General features: G+C 38.9%; 1 pseudogene; it reads right to left on the minus strand.

Annotated features, from left to right (window-relative positions):
* On the minus strand, positions 1 to 24,330 carry LOC129533022 (putative olfactory receptor 13C6; annotated as a pseudogene).
* Between the last annotated feature and the right edge of the window lie 329 nt (positions 24,331 to 24,659).

The raw sequence follows: 24,659 nt of genomic DNA on the forward strand, positions 1-24,659 counted from the left end.
TTAAAATGGGATGACACAGAGAAAGTGGCTGATTGGGTTGGGTTTACACAGAATGAATGTGGCTGTCAGTGCTGTGTCTGTCCCAGAATTGACCAGCCCACACATCCAAAACCCAGTCACCAAACAGAACTTTTCACTCATTAGGAGCTTATATTGAAGAGGGTGGCAAATGGCCACACAGTGGTCATAAGCCATGGCAGCCAGCAAGACACCCTCAGTGCTGGCTCATGATTCAAGAAAAAAGATCTGGGAAAGGCAGCCCTCGTAGGAGATGATCTTCTTCTCCTGGAAGAAGTTCACCAGCATGACCAGGATGGTGGAAGACATGTAGCAGATATCCAGGAAGCTCAGGTTACTGAGGAGATAATACAGTGGAATGTGGAGGGCTAAATCTGCTGGCCACCATTATGAGCATATTCTCCCAGAGTGTCAGGTAAATGACCAGAAAGACCAGGAAGAACAAGCCTTGTAGGTTGGAGTGGTTGGAAAATACCCAAAAGATGAATTTGGTGACATATGTTTGATTGCTTATTTCAACTGGTGTCACAGCTACAAAACAAAGAAAAAAGAAACCATACGCAGCCTTGCTCTGTCGCCAGGCTGGAGTGCAGTGGCACAATCTCTGCTCCCTGCAACCTCCGCCTCCCAGGTTCAAGCGATTCTCCTGCATCAGCCTCCCAAGTAGCTGGGACTACAGGCGCATGCCACCATGCCTGGCTAATTTTTGTATTTTTAGTAGAGATGAGGTTTCACCATTTTGGCCAGGATGGTCTCGATCTTCTGACCTTTTGATCTGCCTGCCTTGGCCTCCCAAAGTGCTGGGATTACAGGCATGAGCCACTGTGCCTGGCAAGTAATAAAACAAATTTTATTACAAAAATTTAAGAACATGCAGAAAGCTATAAATAATTCAGTCATCTGCAGAATCAGTCAATACTACCTTTCAGTGTATTTCATTGTGGTTTTTTTCATTTTACGTAAATCTTGATCTCTATAGCTTTAAAATATTAACAATTTTTCCAGATTGGAAAAGAAGAACTAAAACTACCTCTATACAAGTATGGCATGATCATATATAGAGAAAATATCAAATAATCTTCTGGAAAACTACTAGCCCTAATAAGCAAATTCAGCAAAGTTGCTCACACAACAATCAGTTGTGTGTTTGTATACTAGCAATAGCAATTCAAAAAAGAAATTAAGACACCAATTCTACTTACAGTACACCTAAAAGAATTAGGTAGTTAGAATAAATCTTACGAAGGAGGTGAAGAACTTGTACGCTGAAAACTACGAAACATTGTTGAAATAAATTAAAGAAAAACCTAAATAAATGGAAATATGTCTTAAGTTCATTGATAGAAAGACTTAACTTTATCACTACTACCCATAGTGATCTACAGATTCAGTGAAATCCATATCATATTCCAGCAGCCATTTTCATAGAAATGTAAAAGCTCCTCCTCAAATTTGTATGGAATTGCAAGGGGCCCTGGATAGCCAAAATAACCTTGAAAAGGAAGAATAAAGTTAGAGGACTCATACTTCCTGGCTTTGAAACTTATAAGAACGATACACTAAACTGAAACCGTATGGTACTGTAATAAGAACAGTCATAGACTGATGGGATAGACCAGAGAGCTCAGAAATCAACCTCCACATATATGGTTAATTGATTTTCTTATTTATTTATTTATTATACTTTAAGTTGTAGGGTACATGTGCACAACATGCAGGTTTGTTACATATGTATACATTTGCCATGTTGGTGTGCTGCACCCATTAACTCATCATTTACATTAGGTATATCTCCTAATGCTATCCCTCCCTCCTTCCCCTACCTCACAACAGGCCCCAGAGTGTGATGTTCCCCTTCCTGTGTCCAAGTGTTCTCATTGTTCCATTCACACCTATGAGTGAGAACGTGGTGTTTGGTTTTTTGTCCTTGTGATAGTTTGCTGAGAATGATAGTTTCCAGCTTCATCCATGTCCCTACAAAGGACATGAACTCATCATTTTTATGGCCGCATAGTATTCCATGGTGTATATGTGCCACATTTTCTTAATCCAGTCTATCATTGCTGGACATTTGGGTTGGTTTCAAGTCTTTGCTATTGTGAATAGTGCCGCAATAAACGTACATGTGTCTTTAGAGCAACATGATTTATAATCCTTTGGGTATATACTCAGTAATGGCATGGCTGGGTCCAGTGGTGTTTCTAGTTCTAGATCCTTGAGGAATCGCCACACTGTCTTCCACAATGGTTGAACTAGTTTACAGTCCCACCAACAGTGTAAAAGTGTTTCTATTTCTCCACATCCTCTCCAGCACCTGTTGTTTCCTGACTTTTTAATGATTGCCATTCTAACTGGTGTGAGATGGTATCTCACTGTGGTTTTGATTTGCATTTCTCTGATGGCCAGTGATGATGAGCATTTTTTCATGTGTCTGTTGGCTGCATAAATGTCTTCTTTTGAGAAGTGTCTGTTCATATCCTTTGCCCACTTGTTGATGGGGTTGTTTTTTTCTTGTAAATTTGTTTGAGTTCAGTGTAGATTCTGGATATTAGCACTTTGTCAGATGAGTAGATTGCAAAAATTTTCTCCCTTTCTGTAGGTTGCCTGTTCACTCTGATGGTAGTTTCTTTTGCTGTGCAGAAGCTCTTTAGTTTAATTAGATCTCATTTGTCAATTTTGGCTTTTGTTGCCATTGCTTTTGGTGTTTTAGACATGAAGTCCTTGCCCATGCCTATGTCCTGAATCGTATTGCCTAGGTTTTCTTCTAGGATTTTTATGGTTTTAGGTCTAACATTTAAGTCTTTAATCCATCTTGAATTGATTTTTGTATAAGGTGTAAGGAAGGGATCCAGTTTCAGCTTTCTACATATGGCTAGCCAGTTTTCCCAGCACCATTTACTAAATAGGGAATCCTTTCTCCATTTCTTGTTTTTGTCAGGTTTGTCAAAGATCAGATGGTTTTAAATGTGTGGTATTGTTTCTGAGTGCTCTGTTCTGTTCCATTGGTCTATATCTCTGTTTTGGTACCAGTACCATGCTGTTTTGGTTACTATAGCCTTGTAGTATAGTTTGAAGTCAGGTAGCGTGATGCCTCCAGCTTTGTTCTTTTGGCTTAGGATTGACTTGGCAATGTGGGCTCTTTTTTGGTTCCATATGAACTTTAAAATAGTTTTTTCCAATTCTGTGAAGAAAGTCATTGGTAGCTTGATGGGGATGGCATTGAATTTATAAATTACCTAGGGCGGTATGGCCATTTTCACGATATTGATTCTTCCTATCCATGAGCATGGAATGTTCTTCCATTTGTTTGTGTCCTCTTTTATTTCGTTGAGCAGTGGTTTGTAGTTCTTCTTGAAGAGGTCCTTCACATCCCTTGGTTAATTGATTTTCAACATGCATGTCAAGTCTATTCAATGGGGAAAGAACAGTTTTTCCAGAAAATGGTCCTAAGAAAACTATATATCCACATGCAAGAGAATGAAGTGGGGCCCTTAACTTACACTATATACAAAATTAACTCAAAATTGATCAAACACCTAAATGTAAGAGCTAAAACTGTCAAAGTCTCAGAAAAAAATTGGGAACAATCTTCATGTCATTGGATTTGGATTTGGATTATTATTTCATAGAAATAACACCAAAAGTACAGACAACAAAAGAAAAAGTAGGTAACATTTACTTAGTTGAAATTAAGAAAGTGTCATCCAAAGGATGCCATCAATAAAGTGAAAAGACAATCTGTAGAATGGAAGAAAATATCTGCAAATCAGAAATCTAGTAATGCATTAATATTCATAATATAAAGAACTCCTACAACTCAACAACAGTAATAAAAACCAGCCAATTCAAACGTGGACACTGGACATAGACATTTCTCCAGAGAAGATATACAAATAAGGGCCTGAAAAGATGCTCAACACCATTAGTCATTAGGAAAATGCAAGTCAACACTACAATGAGATACTAGTTTTTATTTACTAAAATGGCTATAATAAAGAAAATGGAAAATAACAAATGTTGACAACAATGTGGAGAAATTTTAACCCTCGTGAATTGCTGATGTTAATATAAGATGGTGCAGCTGCTTTAGAAAACATTTTGACATTTCCTCAAAAAGTTAAACATAGAACTACCATATGATCCAGCAATTCTACTCCTAGGAATACATCTGAAAGAATTGAAAGCAGGTACTCAGATATTTGTACATCCCAGTTCATAGCATCCTTGTTCACAATTGCCAGAAATAACCCCAGTGTCCATCAGCAGATATAAAATGTGTATACATACAACGAATTGTTATTTAGCCATAAAAAGGAATGAAATTTTGATATATACTACAACATGGATAGACCTTGAAGATATTATGCTAAGTAAAATAAGCCAGATATAGAAAGATAAATATTGTATTTGTACTCCACTTACATGAAATACCTGGAACACGCAAATTAATGGAGACAGAAAATAGAATAGAGGTTACCAGGGGCTTGAAGGTTAGTTGAAATGGGGAGTTACCGTTTAATAGGTACAGAGTTTATGTTGAGGACGATGAAAGAGTTTTGGTTATAGATAACAGTGATGCTTATACAATATTGTGAATGTATTTCATGCCATAAAATTGTACACTTATAAATGGTCACCTAATAAACATATGTATTTTACCACAATTAAAAATAAATGACAAAAAGTTATGAGCTTCATTTCTTAGGGATGCATTGTATTTCATTATATGAAATAAACTTCATACCTCCTTTTTGGTTAAACATTCAGGTTGTCTCCATTCCCTATGAATGCTGTAATTTCGCACATAAATGTGAGCATCTCTGATTATCTCTTCAGAATAAAAATTTAAGACTCTGTTTTGAAATATACTAATTTTAAAAAATCACTTGGGTCATTTATCTTTTCAGAGTTTAAAAGGTACAAAAATTTTAAACATATGTACTTACATATGTTACCTTATTAAATTGTATTAATCCAAGATTTATCCTCAGCCCAACGTTACATATTTCTTGAAAAAAATTGATAGAATTACCCACTTTCTATTAAGCTATCCATTCTAATAAGCTCACAACCATTTTTATGAACTGTAATTTTCTAATCTTTTTCAATCTTAGAGAGGAGGTGATATGTTGGAAAGAGTGGGCTCTTGAATCAGATAGATGGGGATTTTTAAATCCTACTTCTACTGCTTGCTAGGTGTAGATGGTGGATAAGTTAGCTGACTTCCTGGTTCTTCAGTTTGTTCATTGTATTCTGATCTTATTCATGCCTGTATCAGAGTTGTTGGAAGAAGTAATGTGATATAAAATAAATAATGTGCCTGGTACTTAAGAGGTATTCAATCAACTGAAGCTGTCAATGCTATTATTTTGTAGTCCATGTAAAATATTTCAGGATAAAATATTTTCTTCGACTCTACCTTCCAAATTTTACAAATACTGTCATTTCTCACCACCATCACTAGTGATACCCCAGTCCAAGTCACCATTTTGTCTTGCCCAGACTCCTGCAACAGACATAACAGGGACTTCACAAAATAATATATTTAAATGCCAATAACTTAGGAAAAGATTCATCAACATCAGGTAAATGCAAATTTAAACAATTTGAAATAGGAGCACTTAGGATATGCTTACCTCATTCCTGATCTCAGGGGAAAGCATTCAGTATTTTACTATTTTACTAGTTGTAGAGTTTTGTTCAGATGTTATTTTATTTTATTTTTAAATTTTAACTTTTATTTTAAGTTCAGGGATACATGTGCAGGTTTGTTACATAGGTAAACTTGTGTCATGGGGGCTTGTTGTAGAGAGTATTTTGTCACCCAGGTATTAAGCCTAGTATCCTTTAGTACGGATCCTCTTTTTTCCTGATCTTCTTTCTCTTCCCACCCTCCACTCTCCAGTAGGCCCCAGTGTCTGTTGTTCCCATTTATGTGTCCATGTGTCCTCATCATTTAGCTCTCACTTAGAAGTGAGAACATGTGGTATTTGGTTTTCTGTTCCCGTGTTAGTTTGCTAAGGATAATGGCCTCCAGCTCCATCCATGTTCCTGCAAAGAACATGATTTCATTCTTTTTATAGTTTCATAGTATTCCATGGTGAATATGGATCACATTTTCTTTATGCAGTCTATTATTGATGGGCATTTAGGTTGATTTTATGTCTTTGCTATTGTGAATAGTGCTGCAATGAACATATGCATGCATGTGTCTTTATAATATAATGATTTATACTCCTTTGGGTATATACCCAGTAATGGGATTGCTGGGTTAAATGGTATTTCTGTTTTATATGCGGCCAACAATCATGAAAAAAAGGCTCGACATCCCTAATCATTAGAGAAATGCAAACCAAAACCACAGTGAGATACCGTCTCACACCAGTCAGAATGGCTGTTATTAAAAAGTCAAAAAATAACAGATGCTGGCGAGGTTGTAGAGAAAAACAAACACCATTGGTGGGAGTGTAAATTAATTCATCCATTGTGGAAGACAGTGTGGCGATTCCTCAAAGACCTAGATGTTCCTTAAAAGTTAAAGAAGTTACTATCTATCTCTTCTTTACTAAGAGTTTTTATCGTGAATAGGTGTTAAATTTTGTTAAGTGATTTTTCTGGATCTTTTGAGATGTATTTTCTTATAATCCTACTTCTGGGACTCAACTCGTGTATGTGTTAGATATTGTACAATAGCTGTCTGATACTCTGGGATTTTCTTTTTGTTTTTTTTTTACTATTATTTGTCTTTGTGTTTTGGTCTGATGATTTCTTTAACATATTTTCAAGTTTACTGATTCTTTTTTCAGCTGATGAGCCCATAAAAGGTGTTCATCTTTATTTCTGTTTTTTTTTATTTTAGCATTTTCATTTGATCTTTCTCATTGTTTCCATCTCTCTGCTGAAATTATCTGTCTGATCTTGCATGTTGCTTACTTTTCCTCCACATTCCTTAACCTGTTAATCATAGTAATTTAAAATTCCCTGTCTCATAGTTTTCATATCTCTTTAACATCTTAGTCTGGTCTGATGTTTCCTTTGTCTCTTCAGACTGTTATTTTCTTACCTTTTTGTATGCTTCATAACTTTTTGCTGAAATTACAAATGTTATATAAGACAGTAGAGAATTAGGTAAAAACATTTTTTTGTTCGCTTAGAGATGAGTATGTCTCTTCTTCTGCTAGAGCTCTAATGTTGGAGCATGTGCTAATCTAGTCAGGGGGTGGGCTGAATTTGGAGTCTGTGTTGAGGTGTTTACCCTCAGTGCACTACAGACTTCAAATTTCTCCAGTGATACCTTGTGCTTAGGCCATAGGAAAGTTTGCCAGAGGTTTTTGTTTGTTTTAATTTCTACTCCCTGCTTGTCTTTGGGTCTTCCCTTTACATGGCTAAACCCAGAGATAACACTTTTCTTAAACATTTCGAGATGTATTCCACTATTAATTTTACTCATCGCTTGTTAGCCTGGCTACCAGGGAGGAGGGGGAAGGTGTTCTGTCGTGTTCTGGGTAAGCGTCAGTCTTAGGTATTGTGACTGGGCCTTGGGGCATGATTTTCACAGTGATCCTGCCCTTCCTCCAGCTGTAGTGTGGGCCTAGCACACATTTCTGCCCCTCCCTGATGGGTCAGACTTTTTGGTCCCTGTCCCTTTCCCAGCTAGAATGAGTTTCCACAGTGTCCTGAGGTGACAGCTTTCTGGTTTTGCTCTGCGGATTGTGGCTTTTGTTCTGCAGGAAAAATATGGGAAATGGGTCACGGAGAAGTTTTGGCAGTGACTGCTCCTCCCCCACCCTTCCCACGCTGCAGCATTAGGGAAGCTTTCTCAGAATACTCCTTGGTCTTCACTGTGAGCATCTGGTGGAGTTCATGGTGGAAAAGCAAAAGGGTGCAAACCTTATCTCTGTGGCCCTCAGGGACTTTGCTCACTCCTTAGCAATTAATTAAATTCACAAAAAAGCTATGAGTCTTCTTACCAGTTCTATGGCATCTGATGGCTACTACCTCAGGTTAAAAAATGTTTAGGCCGTTTCTCCCCACATGCTTCTAATCTCCCCAGTTTTCTATTTAGTCATTTGCCTTGCAGTCTCACTTCCCTGATGGGTTCAAGAAAAGTCATGAATTCACATTATGTCCAGCTTTGTTGCTATAATGCTGGGAGCAACATTCTTCCAGCTATCTAAACCTACGAGTCAAAACTGGAAATCAATTCAGCCTCTTTTGAAAATTATTTGGCAGTTTCTAAGAGTCAAACATAGTTACTCTGTGATTCAGAAATTCCACTTCTAGGTATATACCCAAGAAAAGTAAGTGTATGTGCATACAAAATGACTTGTTTAAAACTGTTCAAAACAAATTTCTTCATATAGCACAAACTAGAAATCAGTGGTATGTTTATCAATAGGAGAATGGATACAAAAGTATGGTATATACATATGGAAATACTAAATGGTTAATTAAAATATTGATACATTTGAAAACATTGATAAATCTGTGATCTAAGACACCAAAATAGATGCCCCTTTATCAATTAGGATGACCCAAGGGTTAGGAAAACAAAGTTAGTTTCCTTACTAGTCAAGCTCTGGGCCTGGCTGGCCTCACAAATTTCTAAATTCTTACGGCTAAACTCTCTAACAAATCAGAGCAATCAGCTCTGATTTACAGCCCAGACCACTACAACTCCGATTGGATAGAAAACTGGCCTTAACAAACGTTCTTCTCTGATAAGTAATTGCAGGCCCAAAGCCAATTTCACCCAGCTTATAGAGGCTGCACACAGACTGCCTTTGTGCCCTACAGTTTACCTTTCGATGTAGAGTCAAATTTCATCTCATTTTAATGCTAAAGCCCTGCCCCCAAAGTGAACATGGGGTGTATGTTACATGTATATTTATCCATTATGCATGCACTCAACTCCCCTCATAAATATGTATAACTTTTCTTCCAAACCTGCTGAATATCTATGATAGAGGCCCTGTAAGGCATAAAACCCAGCCTGTCCCTACCCTCTTTGGAGAGAGAGACCTTCAGTCCACGATGGAGACTTTCTCTTCCCAGCTTGCAAACAATTACTACCAATAAAGCTCTCCTTTCTACTGTTTAGTCATCCTGGTGGTGTTTTGGATAGCAAACCTAAAATATATTCTTTTAAATGAAAGAAGTTAGACATAAAAGAATTTGTACTGTAGTTTCTATTTAAAGGAATTTCAAAAATAGACAAAACTAATCTCTGGTGGTAAAGCAAGCATAGTAGTGTTAACACGAAAACCAAACTCTGTAAAATACATAAGGAGGTTTATTCTGAGCCCATATGAGTGACCATGGGCCAGGGATTGTAGGTAAAATCATAAATCAATACATGAAAGATGTACTGGTTCAGCCTAAAGAGGCAGGATATCTTGCAGTTGGGGCTTATAGGTAATAGGTGGATTCAAAGAGTTTCTAATTGGTAATTGGTTGAAAGAGGTAAGTTTTGACTGAAGACTTGAAGACAGTAGAAAGAAATGCTTGAGTTAAGATAAGGGGGAGGGGGTTTGTGGAGACCAAGGTTCTTGTTATATAGATGAAGCCTCCAGGCAGCAGCATTCAGAGAGAATAGATGGCGAATGTCTCTTTTCAGACCTTAAAAGGTGTCAGACTCTTAATCAATCTTTCCTAGATCCATGAAAGGCCTGGCTGTGGTAATGGAGATTCTCTAAGAATGCATTTTTTTCCCCACAAAAGATGGCTTTGCAGGGTCATTTCAAAATATTTCAAAGAAATATATTTTGCAGTAAAATATTTTGATTTCCTTCAGGGACTGTTATCTGTCACATGATGCTGTCCCAGAGTCATGTTGGAATTTGGTATCTTATTGCAATAAAGAGTCTATTTTGTCAGTCTTATGATCTCCATCTTAATGTTAATGCTGGTCAGTTGTGCCTAAACTCCAAAAAGGAGGGAGTATAATGAGATGTGTCCAACCTCCCTTCCCATAATGGCTGGGAATTCAGTTTTTCATGTTCTATGGGGTCCCCTTGGCCCAGAGGGTGTCTGTTCAGTTGGTTGGGGACTTAAGATTTTGTTTTTGGTTTATAGTAATTACCTTTCTGAATGACATTGTTTGAAAAGGAGCCTGAAGAAATTTTCTAAGCTGATAGAAATGTTCTATATCTTCATTTGGGTAGTGGTTACATTGCTGCATATATAGGTAAAAATTCATCAGCTTGTACACTGAAGATTTTTGCGTTTTACTATATGTTAAATAGAATTCACTTTTTAAAAATAAAATAAGGAGGAAGATAAAAGCAAGAGGCATTTTTCACACAATGATTATTTTAGGATTGGTCAGACCTAAGTCCAATAAATTACGGGACCTCCTAAATATTTTTCACTTTTTCTCATCTTTCTACTTCCTCTCTACCAGAATTATAGTTCAATACTTTATCACCTTTTATCTGAGTTATTGCAACTGCCTTTAAATTGTTTCCCTGCCTACAGCCTTGCCCCTTCATGCATATGCAAATACAATTCATTCTCCTCATAATGATTAATTTGGGGGAGTCAGCCTGGTTGGTGGTCCTATGAACCCTGGAACACAGATGAAAAGCCATGCTCACAATGTGTGTGTTAGTGTGTGTGTGTATGTGTGTTTTATTGTGGAGGTAAGCATGTGTGAAAACTCTTTTCCATAAGCAAAAAATGGCAGGTCAGCATCCCAGGCAATATTGGTGGCAGAAATTTCAAATAAAATAGGCATCTGTCCAACCAAGGGCAAGAAAACTCAAAAGACTCATGTTGTTCTCATGTTTATAGGAGAAAGTATCCAGTAGACCTCAAGATCCTAGTGAACTTTGCTGAGAGCTGTGTTTCTATTAGAGGAAGGAAAACTGCAGAGTTCTGAGCTTTGCTGGCAACCCCGTCACCTGCAGCTGTGTCCCCAGTCCCTGGAGATTTCTGCTAGTTGCAGAGAGCTAGTAGGTCAGCCCTGGGTGGTTCCACCAAACCCCATGACTAATCCTAAACAGCCTGATTATTTTCATTTCAAGCACAAGCTCATTAGCTACCCGAGAAGAGGTAGCAGAGAATCAGCTGCCTTTGGGGAATAAGACTGAGATGTGAGGGCTATGTCAGGTCTGCCCTCTGAGCAAAGTCCTTAGAAAAAAAACAGCTGAGTAGTCCTTCAACAGGGGCTTCAGAAAATAATCCCTCCCCTCATGAGGCAGCAGGAAGCCAGGCTTTGGTGTGAGAATGGACTAGGATGACTGCAGAGTATCAACAATGGCCCGTAAATTACATTTTAGGTAAGGGCAGATTAGAAGCAGGGAATATATGGAGGTAGATGCCTGGGTTTTAGAAAATTAGTAGCTCTGAGAAACTGATAAGAATCTACAGATCCAGAAATGCATGTGTACCCATGCACAGAATCTTCAGTGTGCAGATGATGCCTGACGTATAATGGCTTGATTCAGAATTTTTCGACTTTGTGATGGCACAAAAGCCGTATGCATTCAGTAAAAACCATATTTTGTGTACCCATACATACAGCCATTCTATTTTTCACTTTCAGTACAGTGTTCAATAAATTACATGAGATATTCAGCACTTTATTATAGAATAAGCTTTGTGTTAGATGATTTTACTCAACTGTAAGCTAATGTAAGTGTTCTGAGCATGTTTAAGGTAGGCTAGGCTAAGCTATGATGTTCAGTAGGTTAGGTATATTAAATGCATGTTTGACTTACGGTATTTACTGCTTTTGAGGGGTTTATTGGGATGTAACCCCATTATAAGTCGAGGAGTATCTGTGATTTCAAAGGGGTCATATAATACGTCCCTTATAGTCCATGTTCCTCAGGTTAAAACGTCTTTGTTTAGTTCAAGAGAGTAGTTTGAGAGCTAAAACCAGATCAAGTAAAATGGTCTGTAATTGAAGATGTACGGACGTAAAGATGGCTTTGGAGCTTGGAGAAAACCACTAAAGCAATAGTTTGTGGAAAAGGGGCCAAGTTTGAAGCACATTAAATCTATGGGTGGTGAGGACACCAAATCAGTTTGGGCAGCCTGAGTGGATGGTGGGATCATTAATTAAAACAGGAAATAAATGAGGTGCAACAGTTTTGGGATAGAAGATAGTGGAGATTTAAGTAATGTTGAGTGTTAGGTACCTATGGGATATCCATGTGGAGAGTCTCAACAGGCAGTCAAAAATCCAGGACTTGTCCTCAGGAGACAGGATATACCTATTCTAGGTATAGATTTGAGAGTCATTGCCTTAAAGGTGTCATTGCCTTAAAGGCTGTTGAAGCCATAGATGTACATGGAATCCACCAAGGAGAATAATGGAGTGAGAAGAGAGGGCTAAGGGACTTGTGATCTCTGAAGTTTATAGGAAGTATGGTGTAAGATGCATCCAAGAAGTAGGTTTACTGATACTAAGCACTTCTCTAGGTTAGCTGTAGGCATTGCTTAACAGTAAAGCAACATTCTGTTTGGGCTGGGAATCTGCATGTCCTCTCCGAAAATTTGTATGTAATGTGTGTACTATTGTTTGTTTTCTCCGTCAATTACACGGTGACATGCATTTAACTCATGATATGGAAAAGGTTGACACAACAATCTCTTTTATAGGCAGATGTCTAGATTTATTCATAGAAAGAAAGAAAATTCTTCATGAAAGGTAGCCCCACAAAAAGAAAACAAGGACTGATCTGTGTATAACCAAATTGTAAAAGTGATTTTTAAATGTTTAGGGATTTTTAAAAATATGGTTTCTGAAGCTGAACACACTGCTTATTTTACATGTTTTAAATATGACTTGAAGCCCATTCCTGAGAAACATACTCGTAGAATATAATATATATATGATGTAGAATCAGAACTGTACTAAACTTTTTTCTTCTGATTGGCTAGTCTTTTTATGGGCCAGGAGGATGAAGTGAGGAGTGATGTCTATTTTATTTTCCATATTTTTCATGCTCATACTGTTTGCATAGGACAACAATGGTGAATTATCACCATCATCATCATCATCATCAAAATCCATTATTAACAAGCGCCACTTATACATAATAGCTTATGTGATACTCTAGATTCTTGCCTCTTGGGATTTATACATACTGTATATGAATAGGCAACCTCAATCTCAAACCCCTCTGCCTTATAGTAATGATCTTTTTTCCCACTGATGAGTGAGGATAGATTTCATAGGAAAAATAGATGGAGAATAAGTTTTCTTTGGCTGATTCTATACACAAAATTGTCTAGCTTGAAAGAAATCTTGCTGAATTTAGTTTAAAGGAAGTGTTTTTCTTTAAAGATGAAGATAGCTTTATGATAACCTATCCAATCAGAAAACAAAACAAAACAAAACTCAATGAGTTACTTTGAAAAGAAACAACATTTTTACATACCTCAATTCAATTGGGATTTTTCAAACTAAATAATAAATAGAAATACACATTATATAATAAAAGCTAACCTTTAGGGAATTTTTTTTGACTAACCTTAGTAATTTACTCTCTTAAAGGAAACAGGATGGGCATAAAATAAACCAGGGTAGTTGATGTAATTATGAAAATCCTGAGAACACATAAGAAAAACAGCATATCCTTATTTGATTTCAGTAATACAAGGCAATAATTAAAAAATTTAAATCTAATTTTCATGTAGCCTAGTACATTGCCTATATACTTAAAACATGGACACACACTGACATACACACACACAAACACAAACAAACACTGTCTCTCTTTCTCTCTCTCTCTCTCTCAACAATTAATAATAGCATTCAGGAGAATTTTTCTAATAGCAGGTCCAGAAGATTTGAGGTGTTTGTGGCAAAGTTAATCTGTGGCTATGGAATATAAGCTCTTCTTTGCCCCAGGTTACTATTTGTACACTTCCACATAATATGGGCATGAAGGACCACATGAAATATTCAGAGGTTATCAAATAGACGTGTATTTCTCAAACCTTGATGTGTGTGCAAATCAAGAGTATTTTCATGAAGTGAGATGGATTGAGGTCCCTTTCATCTCAAACAGTCTATACTAATGACGTTAAGGTTTACCTTGTTCTCACCCATTCCACTTTGGAAAACTTCCTACAAAATTTGTGATTACACAGTCAAGGCCGCCTAAAAGTAGGGCACTGTGTTCTCCTATCCTACCTGCACATATTGCTAACACCATCACTGTGCCTCCTATTTAATACTTGATGAACATGATGTATGTGCCAGGAACTCTTCATGGATTGCCCCATTCATTCTCAAAGAAACTTGATACGTTTCTTTGAGTACTGTTATTAGTCCTGTTTTGCAGATAAGAAAACCGAGGCTTCAAGAGGATGCACTGGTAGCCTAAATTCAGAGCCTTGATTTTGACCACTGAGCAATACCACCTCCCACTTCCTGTTGTATGAATATCAGGTTACCTGCCCACAACTCTACGTACTTGTTTCATTCCAAGTACTTCTTGGAAATTCACTTGGCCAAATTGTCAAAAATCAACTTGAACTGAAATTTCCCTTGGGCCTAATTGGCCTGATATCTATTCTTCTTTTGTCTTTTTTGCCTTGAAACTTCTGGTTCACTAACTGAATGTAAGCTAGATAAGCAAGCATTTTACAATATTGAGAGAGTAATGGGATTCCATTACTGCAGTTGCTCAAATGTTAGCTAGATCACCTACCAAAAAGACTGACTCAAGTCTCAAGTGAAGATCATTTGAGTTAATTCTTACTGTTTTTTTTTCAGCCCTGAGATTCCATTGTTCTATCCATGTCATTACACAGGCAAAAACTTGGCATTATTAAGATCATGAAAATTTCATGTTTCATATGACTGGATCAAACCTAACATATAAATGCACTCCTTTGTATTCATCCAACTTGAGAAAATCCCTTTTTAGTATCTATGAACATCTTCTGGAGTGGCAAATATTTCACATGACTGAAAGCCTCCTTGGCTTTGGGAGGTCGAGGCGGGCAGATCACTTGAGGCCAGAAGCTCGAGACCAGCCTCACCAATATGGTGAAACCCTGTCTCTACCAAAAATGCAAAAATTAGCCAAGCATGGTGGTGGGCGCCTGTCATCACAGCTACTCGGGAGGCTGAGGCATGAGAATTTCTTGAACCGGGGAGGCTGAAGCTGCAGTGAGCCAAGATCATGCCAGGGTGACAAAGTGAGACTCTGTCACACACACACACACACACACACACACACACAAGCCTACTTGGTCTGTCACAGATAGATAAATACATAGATTCAACATTTTATTTATCATTTACATTTTAGAAAATTTTGAAATACTTATAGATTCACAGGAAGTTATAAAGAAATATATAGGGAAGTTCCCTCATATTTTTAAAATGAAAATTGTTATGGAGTTTAAACATTTTTAAATAGCACATACTCACTGAAAAATTTATCTGAGTCAAAGACATATCAAATGAAAATGAAGTATCTTCACCATCATACCAAAATCTGCCCAGCACCACTATTCACAGTTTGGTGTATGTCCATTCAGTACTTCGTTTACATGCATTTATGACAAAGCAAATAAAAAAAGCCAGCTTCACCAACACTTCCAACATTCTTTGCATCCTTTCATAGCCCTCTTCAAAAGCCCTGGGATTGATGATCACAATAGCCTAAGTATAACGGTAGCTACTGTTTATTGATGCTGGCTGCTTTGAACACATTATCTCATATCTATCATAATATAGATTTTATTAGGGTTAGCAAGTGAGGAATTTGATGCTTAAGGCTGTACAGCTGCAATTACAAGATGCTAGAATTTAATCCTGTCCATCTGACATTGAAGAACATAATTTTTCCAGTTCACTGTGCTGCAAAAAAAATGTTTTGTGGAATAAGAAAGAGAGGAGCAAATCAGGGAAATATCTACAAATTTTTAATTTCCTAAAAGTTCAAGCAAATTCACACCAAAAATCCACACACTATGAAAAGAAGTTACTCATAAGATCAGTTAAACCAAGTTCTTGGATTTATAATTATAAAAATGATTTCAATGATTAGCTATTTTATTTTTCCACCAATTGCCCCTACCCCAAGGGAGCCCCAGCATCATAGTATGTAGTGTTTATCAGGCACGGATTTCTCAACATCTGTCTCTGCCTCGAACATGACATAGATTGGTGTTTCTTAACCTGTGTACTTAGTCTCAGCTTGGAGAAGAGGGTAACTCTATAGGGGTCTCACAGAAAATTGCACTTCTTCTCCAGCCTGTGACCTTGACAGCATAGAACCACTGTCAAATTCTGAGCCCCTTCTCATGAACATGTATGTCAGAGTGGAGAAGGACTGGCCTCCAACGCCCTACCTATGAGAGGTGCCTCACGTCCTTGACCCTGGCATCACAGAGCTTGATACTCCTAATGGCATCCAGACTCCCTGTCTACTGAAGCCGAATAGAGACCCAAAGCTTGAGGCACAAACAGTGTTCACAAACAAGTCAGGTGGAAGTCAGGGGAACAGGAAAGATATAAAATAATCCAGCACTTTAGTCAGACCTGCAGAGAAAGAAAATTAAGAAGGAACATCTCAGCTGACCTCTGAAGGGCATTTCTGTTCAGCAGTTCTGGTGCAAACATCGTAGAGACCTGAGGAAAAGATGAGCCTGCTGGGGCATAAATGTGGCACCATGGCCCTGTAAGAGCATAGTTGCAATGGAGACCATGTGGCACGTTCTGCTGAGTTCCCAGCCAGAGAGCAGCAATCCTGCCTCTTTCCCAATCAATCAATAATCTCTAAGGCAAATGATTGGGAATAAAATTATTTAGGAATAACCTCAAGGTTTCTTTTATTTTTTATTTTATTTTATTTTATTTATTTTTTTATTATACTTTAAGTTTTAGGGTACATGTGCACATTGCGCAGGTTAGTCACATATATATACATGTGCCATGCTGGTGCGCTGTACCCACTAACTCGTCATCTAGCATTAGGTATATCTCCCAATGCTATCCCTCTCCCCTCCCCCCACCCCACAACAGCCCCCAGAGTGTGATATTCCCCTTCCTATGTCCATGTGATCTCATTGTTCACTTCCCACCTATGAGTGAGAATATGTGGTGTTTGGTTTTTTGTTCTTGTGGTAGCTTACTGAGAATGATGATTTCCAATTTCATCCATGTCTCTACAAAGGACATGAACTCATCATTTTTTATGGCTGCATAGTATTCCATGGTGTATATGTGCCACATTTTCTTAATCCAGTCTATCATTGCTGGACATTTGGGTTGGTTCCAAGTCTTTGCTACTGTGAATAGTGCGGCAATAAACATACGTGTGCATGTGTCTTTATAGCAGCATGAATTATAGTCCTTTGAGTATATACCCAGTAATGGGATGGATGGGTCAAATGGTATTTCTAGTTCTAGATCCCTGAGGAATCGCCACACTGACTTCCACAATGGTTGAACTAGTTTACAGTCCCACCAACAGTGTAAAAGTGTTCCTATTTCTCCACATCCTCTCCAGCACCTGTTGTTTCCTGACTTTTTAATGATTGCCATTCTAACTGGTGTGAGATGGTATCTCACTGTGGTTTTCATTTGCATTTCTCTGATGGCCAGTGATGATGAGCATTTTTTCATGTGTCTGTTGGCTGCATAAATGTCTTCTTTTGAGAAGTGTCTGTTCATGTCCTTCGCCCACTTTTTGATGGGGTTGTTTTTTTCTTGTAAATTTGTTTGAGTTCTTTGTAGATTCTGGATATTAGCACTTTGTCAGATGAGTAGGTTGCGAAAATTTTCTCCCTTTCTGTAGGTTGCCTGTTCACTCTGATGGTAGTTTCTTTTGCTGTGCAGAAGCTCTTTAGTTTAATTAGATCCCATTTGTCAATTTTGGCTTTTGTTGCCATTGCTTTTGGTGTTTTGGACATGAAGTCCTTGCCCATGCCTATGTCCTGAATGGTAATGCCTAGGTTTTCTTCTAGGGTTTTTTATGGTTTTAGGTCTAACATTTAAGTCTTTAATCCAACTTGAATTGATTTTTGTATAAGGTGTAAGGAAGGGATCCAGTTTCAGCTTTCTACATATGGCTAGCCAGTTTTCCCAGCACCATTTATTAAAGAGGGAATCCTTTCCCCATTGCTTGTTTTTCTCAGGTTTGTCAAAGATCAGATGGTTGTAGATATGCGGCATTATTTCTGAGGGCTCTGTTCTGTTCCATTGATCTATATCTCTGTTTTGGTACCACTACCATGCTGTTTTGGTTACTGTAGCCTTGTAGTATAGTTTGAAGTCAGGTAGTGTGATGCCTCCAGCTTTGTTCTTTTGGCTTAGGATTGACTTGGCGATGCGGGCTCTTTTTTGGTTCCATATGAATTTTAAAGTAGTTTTTTCCAATTCTGTGAAGAAAGTCATTGGTAGCTTGATGGGGATGGCATTGAATCTGTAAATTACCTTGGACAGTATGGCCATTTTCACGATATTGATTCTTCCTACCCATGAGCATGGAATGTTCTTCCATTTGTTTGTATCCTCTTTTATTTCCTTGAGCATTGGTTTGTAGTTCTCCTTGAAGAGGTCCTTCACATCCCTTGTAAGTTGGATTCCTAGGTATTTTATTCTCTTTGAAGCAATTGTGAATGGGAGTTCACTCATGATTTGGCTTTCTGTTTGTCTGTTGTTGGTGTATAGGAATGCTTGTGATTTTTGCACATTAATTTTGTATCCTGAGACTTTGGTGAAGTTGCTTATCAGCTTAAGGAGATTTTGGGCTGAGACAATGGGGTTTTCTAGATATACAATCATGTCATCTGCAAACAGGGACAATTTGACTTCCTCTTTTCCTAATTGAATACCCTTTATTTCCTTCTCCTGCCTAATTGCCCTGGCCAGAACTTCGATCACTATGTTGAATAGGAATGGTGAGAGAGGGCATCCCTGTCTTGTGCCAGTTTTCAAAGGGAATGCTTCCAGTTTTTGCCCATTCGGTATGATATTGGCTGTGGGTTTGTCATAGATAGCTCTTATTATTTTGAGATGTGTCTCATCAATACCTAATTTATTGAGAGTTTTTAGTATGAAGGGTTGTTGAATTTTGTCAAAGGCTTTTTCTGCATCTATTGAGATAATCATGTGGTTTTTGTCTTTCACTCTGTTTATATGCTGGATTACATTTATTGATTTGCGTATATTGAACCAGCCTTGCATCCCAGGGATGAAGCCCACTTGATCATGGTGGATAAGCTTTTTGATGTGCTGCTGGATTCGGTTTCCCAGTATTTTATTGAGGATTTTTGCATCAATGTTCATCAAGGATATTGGTCTAAAATTCTCTTTTTTGGTTGTGTCTCTGCCCGGCTTTGGTATCAGAATGATGCTGGCCTCATAAAATGAGTTAGGGAGGATTCCCTCTTTTTCTGTTGATTGGAATAGTTTCAGAAAGAATGGTACCAGTTCCTCCTTGTACCTCTGGTAGAATTCGGCTGTGAATCCATCTGGTCCTGGACTCTTTTTGGTTGGTAAGCTATTGATTATTGCCACAATTTCAGATCCTGTTATTGGTCTATTCAGAGATTCAACTTCTTCCTGGTTTAGTCTTGGGAGAATGTATGTGTCGAGGAATTTATCCATTTCTTCTAGATTTTCTAGTTTATTTGCGTAGAGGTGTTCGTAGTATTCTCTGATGGCAGTTTGCATTTCTGTGGGATCGGTGGTGATATCCCCTTTATCATTTTTTATTGCGTCTATTTGATTCTTCTCTCTTTTTTTCTTTATTAGTCTTGCTAGCGGTCTATCAATTTTGTTGATCCTTTCAAAAAACCAGCTCCTGGATTCATTAATTTTTTGAAGAGTTTTTTGTGTCTCTATTTCCTTCAGTTCTGCTCTGATTTTAGTTATTTCTTGCCTTCTGCTAGCTTTTGAAAGTGTTTGCTCTTGCTTTTCTAGTTCTTTTAATTGTGATGTTAGGGTGTCAATTTTGGATCTTTCCTGCTTTCTCTTTTGGGCATTTAGTGCTATAAATTCCCCTCTACACACTGCTTTGAATGTGTCCCAGAGATTCTGGTATGTTGTGTCTTTGTTCTCGTTGGTTTCAAAGAACATCTTTATTTCTGCCTTCATTTTGTTATGTACCCAGTAGTCATTCAGGAGCAGGTTGTTCAGGTTCCGTGTAGTTGAGCGGTTTTGAGTGAGATTCTTAATGCTGAGTTCTAGTTTGATTGCACTGTGGTCTGAGAGATAGTTTGTTATAATCTCTGTTCTTTTACATTTGCTGAGGAGAGCTTTACTTCCAAGTATGTGGTCAATTTTGGAACAGGTGTGGTGCTGAAAAAAATGTATATTCTGTTGATTTGGGGTGGAGAGTTCTGTAGATGTCTATTAGGTCCGCTTGGTGCAGAGCTGAGTTCAATTCCTGGGTATCCTTGTTGACTTTCTGTCTCGTTGATCTGTCTAATGTTGACAGTGGGGTGTTAAAGTCTCCCATCATTAATGTGTGGGAGTCTAAGTCTCTTTGTAGGTCACTCAGGACTTGCTTTATGCATCTGGGTGCTCCTGTATTGGGTGCATATATATTTAGGATAGTTAGCTCTTCTTGTTGAATTGATCCCTTTACCATTATGTAATGGCCTTGTCTCTTTTGATATTTGTTGGTTTAAAGTCTGTTTTATCAGAGACTAGGATTGCAACCCTTGCCTTTTTTTGTTTTCCATTTGCTTGGTAGATCTTCCTCCATCCTTTTATTTTTAGCCTATGTGTGTCTCTGCACGTGAGATGGGTTTCCTGAATACAGCACACTGATGGGTCTTGACTCTTTATCCAATTTGCCAGTCTGTGTCTTTTAATTGGAGCATTTAGTCCATTTACATTTAAAGTTAATGTTGTTATGTGTGAATTTGATCCTGTCATTATGTTGTTATCTGGTTATTTTGCTCGCTAGTTGATGCAGTTTCTTCCTAGTCTCGATGGTCTTTACATTTTGGCATGATTTTGCAGCGGCTGGTACTGGTTGTTCCTTTCCATGTTTAGTGCTTCCTTCAGGAGCTCTTTTTGGGCAGGCCTGGTGGTGACAAAATCTCTCAGCATTTGCTTGTCTGTCAAGTATTTTATTTCTCCATCGCTTATGAAGCTTAGTTTGGCTGGATATGAAATTCTGGGTTGAAAATTCTTTTCTTTAAGAATGTTGAATATTGGCCCCCACTCTCTTCTGGCTTGTAGGGTTTCTGCCGAGAGATCCGCTGTTAGTCTGATGGGCTTCCCTTTGAGGGTAACCCAACCTTTCTCTCTGGCTGCCCTTAACATTTTTTCCTTCATTTCAACTTTGTTGAATCTGACAATTATGTGTCTTGGAATTGCTCTTCTCGAGGAGTATCTTTGTGGCATTCTCTGTATTTCCTGAATCTGAATGTTGGCCTGCCTTGCTAGATTGGGGAAGTTCTCCTGGATAATATCCTGCAGAGTGTTTTCCAACTTGGTTCCATTCTCCCCATCACTTTCAGATACACCAATCAGACGTAGATTTGGTCTTTTCACATAGTCCCATATTTCTTGGAGGCTTTGCTCATTTCTTTTTATTCTTTTTTCTCTAAACTTCCCTTCTCGCTTCATTTCATTCATTTCATTTTCCATTGCTGATACCCTTTCTTCCAGTTGATTGCATCGGCTCCTGAGGCTTCTGCATTCTTCACATAATTCTCGAGCCTTGGTTTTCAACTCCATCAGCTCCTTTAAGCACTTCTCTGTATTGGTTATTCTAGTTATACATTCTTCTAAATTTTTTTCAAAGTTTTCAACTTCTTTGCCTTTGGTTTGAATGTCCTCCTGTAGCTCAGAGTAATTTGATCGTCTGAAGCCTTCTTCTCTCAGCTCGTCAAAGTCATTCTCCATCCAGCTTTGTTCCATTGCTGGTGAGGAACTGCATTCCTTTGGAGGAGGAGAGGTGCTCTGCTTTTTAGGGTTTCCAGTTTTTCTGTTCTGTTTTTTCCCCATCTTTGTGGTTTTATCTACTTTTGGTCTTTGATGATGGTGATGTACAGATGGGTTTTTGGTGTGGATGTCCTTTCTGTTTGTTAGTTTTCCTTCTAACAGACAGGACCCTCAGCTGCAGGTCTGTTGGAATACCCTGCCATGTGAGGTGTCAGTGTGCCCCCGCTAGGGGGTGCCTCCCAGTTAGGCTGCTCGGGGGTCAGGGGTCAGGGACCCATTTGAGGAGGCAGTCTGCCCGTTCTCAGATCTCCAGCTGCGCGCTGGGAGAACCACTGCTCTCTTCAAAGCTGTCAGACAGGGACATTTAAGTCTGCAGAGGTTACTGCTGTCTTTTTGTTTGTGCCCTGCCCCCAGAGGTGGAGCCTACAGAGGCAGGCAGGCCTCCTTGAGCTGTGGTGGGCTCCACCCAGTTCGAGCTTCCGGGCTGCTTTGTTTACCTAAGCAAGCCTGGGCAATGGCGGGCGCCCCTCCCCCAGCCTCGCTGCCGCCTTGCAGTTTGATCTCAGACTGCTGTGCTAGCAATCAGCGAGACTCCGTGGGCGTAGGACCCTCCGAGCCAGGTGCGGGATATAATCTTGTGGTACGCCGTTTTTTAAGCCGGTGGGAAAAGCGCAGTATTCGGGTGGGAGTGACCCGATTTTCCGGGTGCCTCCATCACCCCTTTCTTTGACTAAGAAAGGGAACTCCCTGATCCCTTGCGCTTCTCAAGTGAGGCAATGCCTCGCCTTGCTTCGGCTTGCGCATGGTGCACGCACCCACTGACCTGCGCCCACTGTCTGGCACTCCGTAGTGAGATGATCCCGGTACCTCATATGGAAATGCAGAAATCACCCGTATTCTGCCTCGCTCACGCTGGGAGCTGTAGGCTGGAGCTGTTCCTATTTGGCCATCTTGGCTCCTCCCCCAAGGTTTCTTTTAAAAGGGATTGTGAGAGAAGTAAATAATTCACAAACTTCAGAGCTTGATTATTCCAAAGTGGCTTGTAACACACCTGGCAAGCACTGAGGTGTTACAACATAAAGATTAAAACCCCTAGTAGAGTGAACAAAGGTATCCAAATAAAAGTGTTAGGAAAATTTAATTACATTTTCTTTAAACAAATTTTTGTGTGCCCCTGCTGTCATACTACAATGTATCAAAGGAGAAATGTAACCCTGTGCTTTTTCCCTCAAAGCTATTGCTACTATCCTGATTGTCAAAATTAGAGTAGGAGTAATACTTTATATTATACTGCATATTATTAACTATAAACATATTTTCCACTCATACCACTTGAGGAATTCAGGCATCTATCAGGCTTTCAAGTAGATAATCTCTAAGGTCATTTCAACTCTCGTTTTATCATTACTACTTCAGAAATGAATAATGCAGGAAATGATGGTAAGCCTATGTCATTACATAAATGGTAATAAAGTTATGCACAATATCTTATGCTTTTAAGGGGTAGATATACTCTGATACTGGATACAGTTTTTCTCAATTGTGAGAAATAAATAAATGATTGGTAAATAAAGTTACCATACATTTATTTATGGTAATAAACTATTACCACTGAGTCTCACTGAAAGGCTTTAATTTCTGTCTTTGGGGATAGGGCTTGTGCTCCCCACAATACTATGGAAAGAATACTCTTTGGTACAACTGGCTATTGAACTCTATGCATTGTGAGGGGGACCTGCCATTCCAGGAGCTGCCTACGGCGTAGTAATTGCTTAATGCAGGAACCAAAAATCCCCTTTGATCACTCCATGCTTCCTTCTTCTAGGATGGCCGTGTATAAACGCCTGTGGACTGTCCTTTGGGGAGTATCCATCTAATCTCTCTCTAGGCAGATGTTCTGGGACTCCTCCAAATACAAACACAACTCAAGGTCAACAGCTTGATTAGAAAGTGTAGAAATGAAGAGCAATTAGTTCTCTCTTGGATTCATTAAGGTCGTGGCAATCATCTTTTCCCAGCACGCAATGAGGAGATCAGCTTTCTGTCTCTTTGGGGACATTTGTGAATGGAGTTTGTCACTGGATTTGTTGTCAGGAGTTGTGGAGGCTAAAGCCTGAAAGACAGCATTGTCCTCCTCCTAGTTAGTGAGTGAAGGCGTATGCATGGATGTGGGCTTATTTGGTTGGATTTTACAACACATGAGGGAGTTTTCTCTGTTCCTTCTGGTGGCCATGGCCATGGGCTTTGCTTGGACCTAGCCTCTTCATGCCACATGCCCCACCAGAGGGACGTGTATCTGGAGCCACGGTACTACAGCACGTCTGCTGTCTCAGCTCCAAGCGGTTCCTAGTTAGGGCTGCCCCCTGCATGCAGTGCTTCCCTTCTTTCCCACAAGCACTCCTTAGACTTTCGTGGCCCCTGATTTCTGGTCCTGCCATTGCTCATGACCTGCTGATGGCACTGCTTGCTGTAGAGTTACTGAAGGGGAAAAAGGCAGAGCCATCAAACAGCTCTGTAGGGCCCAGATGTGGAGAAAGTATAAGTCTGAAAATCTTGCAGTATTTTCCTGCACCAAAATTAAAAACATTACACAATGTTAAGAGTTATGTGTCTAAAGCTCAAAAATCCCTTAGCAACATGGGTTTTTCCAGATGTGAAGAAGCCCAAAGATGGTGCCTGTTAAAGGCCTTAGAATCATCAGCTATCCAGGAAATACAAATCAAAAACAATGAGATACCACTTTACTCACTAGGATGGCTATCATGAA

The sequence above is a fragment of the Gorilla gorilla genome, chromosome 1 (assembly GCF_029281585.2).
Source record: "Gorilla gorilla gorilla isolate KB3781 chromosome 1, NHGRI_mGorGor1-v2.1_pri, whole genome shotgun sequence".
Classification (NCBI taxonomy): Eukaryota; Metazoa; Chordata; class Mammalia; order Primates; family Hominidae; genus Gorilla; species Gorilla gorilla.